Source organism: Scardinius erythrophthalmus, assembly GCF_964197995.2.
Source record: "Scardinius erythrophthalmus genome assembly, chromosome: 1".
Taxonomy (NCBI): domain Eukaryota; kingdom Metazoa; phylum Chordata; class Actinopteri; order Cypriniformes; family Leuciscidae; genus Scardinius; species Scardinius erythrophthalmus.
In genome coordinates this window covers 35,783,999-35,792,472 of record NC_138221.1, presented here as the reverse complement: position 1 = coordinate 35,792,472, position 8,474 = coordinate 35,783,999, and the positions used below count along the sequence as shown (strand labels likewise).

Genomic DNA, 8,474 nt, shown 5'->3' with positions numbered 1-8,474 from the left:
GAACACATCAACATGTGTGCATGCATTGACCACCAGGGCGCAGCTGCAACACAAACTCTTGTGTTTTGTAATCGAAATGAATAATCAGTGGTTGGTTGGTGCCCCCAAAGTCTCTCAGGCAGCTGGGGCTCCATCCTGCCCATCATCTCACTGTGTGTGAAGCAGAACGTAAAGACACATGATGAGTCACATCTCACGCCAGCACTCTCAGAGATACGGCTGGCATCCAGCCTGCCTCCCCCAGCACACCCCCCTCCCCCAAACCACACACTATTCTGAGCCGTGATTAAGCCTCACACCTCCATCAGCGGGAGAGTGTGGGCAATGTGGGACATGATCATCCAATCCCAACCATGTGGGAGAAGACATGAGAAACGAAAGCAGGAGAAAACAGAACGAGAGAGGGGAAAAGAGCAACCTTTCCTATGACTCAGACCACGTTGCTTAAGTTTGTTGTTATGTTGGATCTGGTTTGGTTTGCAAATTATCTGTGATCTACTACTTTCTAAATGGCTGTTGAAACATAAGGACACTCACAATGTCCATTAGGGTGGTGTGGTCTGAACTGTTTGGGTCGCAAATAATGTGTTCCTTTGAATGTTTTGAATGAATGTTATTGCACTGGAATGAAATACTTTTGAGAAGTTGATGAAATGCTAAACTCCAACAGCATTTTGCTAATTACTTTATAATAATTATTATGCATGTGGCACTTTTTTTGACCTAATATTAAACAAAATTAATTTGTCACATAGCAGGACCTTTTAAAATTAGCTAATCAAGGCAAAATGTGATTAAAATGGCAAAACTGGAATCAAGTGACCATTTACTGTTTTAACACGTTCACTATTACTATCAGTTTGAACCCAAAATCTTGAATAAAGTCCATATACATCAACTACCTTCATAATCATACCTGCATTTTGCACAAATAAGGCCTATTTAGCACTGCTTTCATGTGTGCACCTTATACAGTGAAGTTTCGTGGTTATTTAGCCTATTATTTCATAATTATATAATTACATAATTTTTGGAACTGCAACAACCTTGTGGAAGCACACAAAATAATGCTGTTTTAAAAAGTGACAATAAGGATCTTGAATCTCCAGTTGAGAAAGTGAACTGGTATGCTTTATTTTCTACAGCTATATCCAGTTCTTCAAGAATTAGTCCTGTTATTATATTTGGATATATTTAAGTTGATGTTTACATGTCGAGTATGAGTGAACTGACCTTGAGATTTCACCAGATGGCAGTGTCATACACTAAATGGGTACTTTGTTTTTGTTTTAAATTATTCATAATTATCATAGTTTAATATTTAGGTTATTTTTCTTTTATCATTTTGCTTATAGGCCTATATTTTTGCTGAGCCCACTTGGACTGATCACAGGCATTTACAGTAGGTAAGGTTCACATCAGGGTCTGTAACTGATATAATCTATATAATTCACATGCCAACAGAAGAAGGCTGATTTATTATTATTATTATTATTAGTAGTAGTAGTAGTAGTACTACTACTACTACTACTAGTAGTAGTAGTAGTAGTAGTAGTCTAACTAAAGTCCTGTACGCTTTTGATTATATTTTTTAATCGAGTAACATTTGGACGCATTTTCACAACATTAGAATATGATGTGCATTGCTGCGTGTAGACTTATGTTTACATCTTTCAGAATTACTCATACTCATCTAAAAATCGCTTTTATTCTGTTCACTTTCTAATTTAGCAGGTTAGAATGTCGCTGTGGTGTCAGCTCTCCAAGTGTTACGAAGGGTTAACACAACTTCATTACATCACCGGCTAAACACAATGAAAGCGGCCATCTTTACCAACAGCAACGACTGATACTTCAGTGAAGAAAGAGAATAAATATTCTGCCGGAATTCTCTTGCTATTCTAGATGTGTCATTCAAGGGAACTCGTATAATTTAGAAGCCAAGAAACGGTAAGTTCGATATTTATTCGTTTTTTTCTTGCGTATAAGATGCTGCCGCACGCCTGAGTGAATGACACTCCACAGTCTTTAATGCGTTACAAGTGACACTTTATTCAATACCTGCGCAATAATTCAGAATAATGAGTCATAAACTGAACTCTTATCTAACGGGACGACTGTTACATGGATATTTTCGCTGCGCACACAGTGTCATGACACTTTAGGAACTCTTTTGAGTAAGTTTAGGGAATATTTTAGGAACATCATGACATTAATAAATCTGACGTCAATTGACTAAATATTTATTTATTTATTTATTTGATATGGACATAACAACAGCATTGGACAAACCAGATACATTGTTTTTTTTTGTGTGTGTGTGTGTGTTATAGCAAGACTGCTAATTTGCAACACTTGTCCACTTGTCCATTCTATAATTATTCTATAATTATCTAAGTATTATATAATGATCTAATTATATATATATATATATATATATATATATATATATATATATAGACCTATACGAATAAAAAAAAAATCAGGTAAATAAGCGTAAAAAAGTTTTTATTCTTGTATTCATTACAATACAAGATACAGTACAGTACAATACAATACAAATATTCTTGTATTCAGTTTGTATTATTTTATTCATTAATCGTAAATTTAATTTCAAATAATAACTTACTTTTCTATTTCAGTAGTTTGGCATAGCTATTTAATTTATTAAATAAATTTAATAATTAGTTTATTATTGCCTGGTTATTATTGTCATTTTTGCTTATTTTGTAAGATATCCCCCCTCTATTTCACATTGAGTGTAAAGTTACTCATTAATTCAACCAAACCAAAATCAGTTAATTCATTAATATTATTGATTTGACCAACTTTTGCCAGAAAATCAGATATTGTCCAGTATGTGGTTGTTCTTGTTTGTTTGTTTGTTTGTTTGTTTGTTTGTTTGTTTTGTGATCAACCTCCACAATTTAACTTAACACTTGAATTTTTGATTGATTGCAAGTGTGCCATACGCTGGTGTTCATAAACTGGTTTTATTATTTTAAGTCTATACTTATTAAAAGTCAAAATCAACCTAACTAGGATACACCAACAAGTTACTTTAGAGGCTGCAAGTTGAAATACCTTCTTAAAGCAACATTTTCACTTTGTACAGCACAAGTGTTGAAAGATAATGCTAACAAAAAATGTGCAAGTCACATGCATCTGCTAAATGAATAATTTGTGTGCTTCACTCGAGCAGGTGTGAGGGCATTGAGTGCAGTTTGTGTTGCGTATTTGTTACCGTAAACAACTGAAACGGCCTTTATAGCTCATTAAAATGTTGTTAAGTGTGCACACACTCATGGGTGTGTCTGCAATACAGCATTGTGGAGCGTTCCCATGCAGCGACCTTTAGCCTCGTTGTGTTTTTTGGGCACAGTGCATGAAACACTCCCAGTGTTTACTGCCACAGGCCTGAATAATTACTCTCTACTGCAGGTAGAGAATCCTTAATTAGGGCGGCTTTATGCCTAAATATAGTCTGGATTGTAGGCCACCTTTTCTTGCAAATCAGTAAATTCAGTTCAATAGGTTGTCCTTTTGACTCATAATGTCACTGGACACTTACAGTGTGTACTGTTATTCTGTTTCTGTCTATTTGCAGTCATTGTAGTCAAGGAGAACATAACAACCAACAAAAACTTCAGGAACCAGATTGTTATTATTGATATTTATTTAAGCTTCTCATATTAATGGGCTTTGCTACAATGTAACAGACCAGAGTTGTCAAAAATAGTGAATGTGTGTTATGATTTAAGAATAATATTTGCAAGCAGCTCTTAAATGTCAGAGCCATGTGTTTTAATTGTTTATCTGTGCCAGTTTGCCTGCATAGCATCAAATGCCACCTTATTTTCACAGCTTCTCGGCTTATAGATCTTATGTAGCCCCGCCGCTTTTCAGCTCTGCGCTCGTTGTGTTCTGTCTTCCGTTTTGTGTTTCCATAGCATGAAGGTAAGATCTTACGGATTTATGAATGAACCGCTCGTTTTAAAATCTTCTATAGACATTTGTTTTGACATCCGCTTCAAACATTACAATGCTCATGATAACTTTTGTTAACTCTTCAATAAGTAAATCCGCCGCAAAACGGAAGTCCAAACATGGTGTGTTTGTTTATATCATAGATGTATATAATCTATGTAGTATTATATAATATCATTAGCGGCTGTTTCTATGGGCCGCTGTACGCAAGCCGTCCGCCATATTGGAACAGTCAAAGATGGAACCCGGTCCGCTTCCAAACAGCGGTTCTACTGAAATATGAATGCAACACAGACCAAAGACATCTAAACAAACCAAAAACAGGACATGATGTCACAAGATGCTCAATCATACCTGTTTTTTCTCATCATATGAGATACTACAGTTCGGTACAGGTGTCAAAACCACTGCCTCCTTGCCGCAGATCTTTATTTGTGTGCAATTCTGGTGCTGTTTTGGCTGTTTGTGAGTTCTCAGCTGGTAAAAATACCATGATATGTACTCACATAAAACAGTTTTGGATGTTCGGTAAGTTCTGTCGCAAAATATAGTTCATCATAAAAGCTGTTTTTTTGTTTTGTTTTGCATCTTTAGGTTTGGTGAAGCAGCTGACTAAATGTATCAAGAGAACTGAACTACAAGTAGTCCAATGATCTCAATCGTATTTTTCTCAAAATAGCCTGTTTTTATACTATTCTCTAACCAAAATAGTTTTTCTCATCTAAATATAGTTTATGGACGTTGACTTAACAAATAAAGCATTCTTCGTCAATGACAGGCTGAGTCTTACCCACCGCAGGTGTCAGTTCACCACAGCATATTTCACATACATCTGTCATTCCTCAAGCAGCATGTGCTGAAAAGATGAATGGTGAGGACTGTTCCCTGTCTTTTAATCAATTTAAAGGAATTCTGACTTTGTCTTAAACGACGGCCCGTGTTTTGATACTCTCTTCCATCCTCTGGTCCATGTCCACACTCCTACAGTTAAGACAGGATCTTTAGACTACAGCTGTGCTCAAGCAGAACTTGAAAGCTGGAGGTCCTGGTATTTATAGTGACTGTAAGCATGGTGTGTCCCTGGTGGTCTGGACATTGTTTTCTTCGTCTGCTGCGTCGCCTGTTTGACTTAAAGCTTGCGGCCTCAACGTTGTTATCGTTACCTGTTATCATCGGGTAAATGTTATTTCGTGCATTTGAACTGTAGTTTGGAAAGTTACAGTTCACAAACAAGAATGAGATCATTGCTTTTGTAGATATCAGTGTTCCGTTAAGCTAAACATCTTCCTGGCTTTTTTTAAGTTCGTATTTCAAACGAATGCCTGGAAAAAAGAGAATCGGGATTTTTTTTTTTTTTTCTTACTCTGCTCACATGACACAATAACATTCCACTGAGATGTCATGTGATGTGACCTCACAGGCTTTGATGCTGATGAACCAGATTCATATCCATGCTCAAGTGTCCTCAGATCAAAAGACTTCAACATAATTATTAAGTCAGCGCTGCCAACCAAAAGTTAAGCCTCTCAAATGGTCGACGAACTCGCGTAGGATGTGCTGTGATAATATTGCGCAAAATGACTCGTTGGGTCGCGCCTGTTTTCCTCATATATCTGTTCTCTCTAAAGTATCTCCATTAGTATCTTACAGAATGGGACAGAATAGCAGTTAGCATGTTCCGTTAAAAATAAATATATATAAAAAAAAATCATGTGGTGTGACTTGCAGAAACATGCAAGTGTGGGAAAAAAATAAAATAGGAAATGATATCATAAAAGTACCCTCATTACTGTGTGTCAAGGTCAAGAAGTCTCTATAAATATCAGATTATTTTACCTTATTAGTGCAAGACAAGTTGTGACTTGCCAAAGACTGATGTAGTAAGTAACATTTGAGATTTGTATACAAGTAATTTTTACCTTTAACAATATATTTTAAAACATTTTTTAAAATAGCATTTAAGACATACATTCAAATGTATTCAGTACATGAGGAAAATATTACTTTTTATACACCACATGACATTTTAGAGTAATTGAATGTAAACTTTTGTGATGTCCATGCTCTTTATTAGGCATTGCCCTAGCTGTCATTGTTCCAGTTTGTTTTTGAGTAGGAACTAGCACTGATGTCTGGTGTTGATATGTTTGCTTACCCGAAAAGAGCACTATGAAAAGTGCTTATATCATCACTCAGACCATTGTTCGAAATGATCAACAAGTTCATGTCATTGTTTGCCACATTGTTGCTTGATGAAAATAGGACACTATTATGAGTCAGACTGACAAACATCTGTTGTTCTGAAAAAGATGCGGAATGTTTGTAGTGATGCAAGTTTCACGAAAACCTATTAAAACTCATAATAACTGCACTTCTCACTAATTGGGTTGAATCATATTGTCAAAAAATGGGAAGTAGATTCTGAGAAGTAATTGTATGATCGTGTGGGAACCAGAGAGTCAGCTTCTGAAATGGATTAAATCAGCTATTAGCGTTACTTTTAAGTGAATCTGCATCTTTTGATGGATCGATTTTAAATTAAATCTGTAAAACATCAGTATATGCCGACTGGCTGACAGCAGGCTATTTTGATTACTGGTTGAGCGATCCCTCTCTACTGACTCCCTGGGGAGTCCTGTGCTGGGCCAATGACATGAGGGGAAGTGGGAGGGGCAAAGGCCATGTGCAATGCGCTCAGGGACAGCCTCTTGGGAATTAGCTGGCTTTCTGGGAAAGTTAAAATGTGGGATAATTTTTGGGAACGGTAAAGGAATTTTCCCCCTCTCTTTTCTTTTCCTCACTCGAGCGGGTCTCACAGTGTTTTCTTTGTGCTGACTCCTGATGCCTGCGTTCTTCGCGCACACATGGAAAAGCGTTGGAGGGGTTTCTTTTTTATTTCTGATGCTTATTTTGGCCGGTCTCAAAGCTATATTTAGCAGCACAGCTGACCCCCTCCAGTTTACTGTGGATGAGTCATTCAGTGTTTGTGTGAGGAGAAGTTCTCATTGTGTAGTAATGTGGTAATACGGCCATAATGTGTTCTGCCAAATGCCACTTGGATTTGGTGTTTGGACTGTACGGAACAACTGTTAACTATTTTAAATAAACAGAATTGAATAAACACACCTAGGATTTTTTTTCCATTCAACATAACAAACTCAAATTGCAAAATGAATGTTTTATTAAGGCCATTACAATGTGTGATTGGATTAATTAACATGCTAACACTTTACGATAATGTCTAATTTGTTAACATTAGTTAATGTAAACTAACTATGAGCACTATTTTTTACAGAATGTATTAACCTTTGTTAATGTTAACTAATAAAAATAGAAATTGTTTATTGATTGCTCTTGTTAGTTTACAGTACATTAATGTTAACGGATATCCGGAGGGGTTCACGTCCTCAGACTCGGATTTATGGGTGCCTATGTCAACACTATCAATGCCTGAATTAACCTCCAGCAGTCAGGTGGTACAAGTAAGAGCTCTGTAAGTTGTTTTAATGTTTTTGTGCTTTGAGACATGAGGTCATTTAACGCCGTCTCTCGTCTCGTGATGCTTTGGAGACTCTGCTGTGTCATGTGTTTTGAGGGGGGCGTGGCTTTGCTCTGAAGGGAGGGTGGGATCTCACGCTTTCAAAGCTAGCTTGCTATTGCTAGCTTTTCCGAAATTGCCTTCCATACCTTTAACTGCTGTTTTCTCACCTTCATTTAAATGAAAGCACAGAGCATGTATTTACATATTCATCTAAATGTTCATATTCACCGCTCTCAGCAGTGTGGACGGTGTCGGGATGTTCGCTAATAGTAATAATATAAATAGTAACTGGTAGTCACGTATTTCGAACTCCTTTTTACCCCTATAAGCGAAAAAACTAAAAGAGAACTTTGCTGTGAGTATAGACCTTATGTAGCGTTCCGGTTTATATTTCCACAGCATGAAGGTAAGATCTTATGGATTTATGAATTAACCGCTCTTTTTAAAATCTTCTCTGTCATCTGTCTCTCTCATTTGTTATGACATCAGTTTCAAACATTACAATGCTCATGATAACTTTTGTTAACTCTACAATAAGTAAATCCACTTCTACACTACTCTTCGACAGTAATGCCATATAAATATAAAAAGCTACGGCAAAAAAGGAAGTTCAAACGCAAAGTTTTACAATTACAATGTAACATTACAACATTACAATGCTCATGATAACTTTTGTTAACTCTACAATAAGTAAATCCACTTCTACACTACTCTTCGACAGTAATGCCATATAAATATAAAAAGCTACCGCAAAAAAGGAAGTTCAAACGCAAAGTTTTACAATTACAATGTAACATTACAACATTACAATGCTCATGATAACTTTTGTTAACTCTACAATAAGTAAATCCACTTCTACACTACTCTTCGACAGTAATGCCATATAAATATAAAAAGCTACCGCAAAAAAGGAAGTTCAAACGCAAAGTTTTAAAGATGGCTGCGT

General features: G+C 36.3%; 1 protein-coding gene across 1 annotated transcript in view; it reads left to right on the top strand.

Annotated features, from left to right (window-relative positions):
* The first annotated feature begins 1,810 nt into the window (after positions 1–1,810).
* mrtfbb (myocardin related transcription factor Bb) overlaps positions 1,811–8,474 on the top strand; it is a 42,236-nt gene continuing 35,572 nt past the window's right edge. The window contains exon 1 of the mRNA XM_081377443.1: positions 1,811–1,950. The gene's annotated coding sequence lies outside the window, so the exon portion shown is untranslated. The remainder of the gene's footprint in view (positions 1,951–8,474) is intronic.